The following is a 1375-nucleotide window of genomic DNA, read 5'->3' on the forward strand; positions in this document are numbered from 1 at the left end:
CCGGTTCTACCCAACATAAAAGACAGAACTGAGAATCCGACTTACAATTTCCAAAGAGTCATGCGCAGGATTTGCAAATGGGTAGAAATAATGGTCCTTGATTCCTTCCCTATTGGAATATTTTGCGATTCTTTTCAGAACTGTCTGCAAATACTTTTACCTGGTGTGTTAGCTACCAGTACCGCCCTGCACCTGGGACTATAGAACATAAACCTGTGGGTGCTTATGCAATCGAAGTTGCTCCTCCCTCTCCCTGATTCCATTTCCTCATGGCCCTAAATTCTGCATCCTCCGAACTCCTTCTCATGGTAAAAAGGGAATTTCTCTCCCAGTTGCGGTCATTAAAGAAAAGTGTCTTACAGGACTATGAAATTGACGGTCTAAATGAACAGCTATAAACAACATTAGACTAATATTGTTTTTTTAATTTTAGATGATAAAACTGTACTTGCGTTGGCCGGGAATCGAACCCGGGTCAACTGCTTGGAAGGCAGCTATGCTCACCACTATACCACCAACGCTTAGTAGTGGTCGTTTTTCCTGCATTTTATATCAGAAGCAGCTCGCTATGTGCAGCGTCCTGTTCTATTGGAGGACTGTGCAGCTAACGTAATTAGTAAACCATTCTCACTTAGACTTTTTTCTGTAATTATCCTTCTAAGAGCTGAAGATGTCCAGTTCTAAGAGCCCCTCCTCACCCGGAGCAGCGCTGACTGGAGCCCTCATCTTTACAAAGCAGAAACCAGCTGCGTCCACCAGAGCCCGCAGATGCCCGTGTGCTGACTGCAGCTTCAATCCTGTCCTAGGACAGTGAACTCGAGAGCTCTAGACACAAGCAATGGTAAACTATGGGGAAAACCTGCAGAAGAATACAAATCTGAGGGACGATCTAAGAAATCTGTGGAATGAAATGCCCATAACTGTAAAATAAATACACTTCATGAAGTCCCACGCACGGTGTTTATTTACAGAGGTCCATAATGTTTAGCTTGCCCCCTACTGCAAATATGTAAGGTCTATGCTACCCGCAATGTGTGCTTTACTATCAAAATATTTCTAAGCACTCACATCTTGTACCCGACAGCTGTAGACGTCACATGTATCACATATAACTGTACAACGAGCTACGGCGTAGCAGAGTGGCAGCGGGAGCATTTTGGACTCCAACAGCATATTTTAACGACATTTCATGATTAGTTGTGAGTTAACTCTGTCTTTTATTGTCTTTACCTCTTCCGCATTTAATACAATACGTGCTTGGTTATCTTATATTTCGTCGCACTTTAGTGGGGTTACTTTCTAGATCATTTCGTTACAAAAGCAAATTACAAATAAAATATATTTTTACTCTGGAAATTAGCATCAGACTATGTAG

The 1375-nt window shown here is 42.2% G+C and overlaps 1 non-coding gene across 1 annotated transcript; it reads right to left on the reverse strand.

The window, feature by feature from the left end:
- Nucleotides 1–449: 449 nt before the first annotated feature.
- On the reverse strand, nucleotides 450–521 carry TRNAG-UCC (transfer RNA glycine (anticodon UCC)). The gene has a single exon. It is a non-coding gene; the product is annotated as a tRNA-Gly (tRNA).
- Between the last annotated feature and the right edge of the window lie 854 nt (nucleotides 522–1375).

This window comes from Triturus cristatus, chromosome 12 (assembly GCF_964204655.1).
Source record: "Triturus cristatus chromosome 12, aTriCri1.1, whole genome shotgun sequence".
Taxonomy (NCBI): Eukaryota; Metazoa; Chordata; class Amphibia; order Caudata; family Salamandridae; genus Triturus; species Triturus cristatus.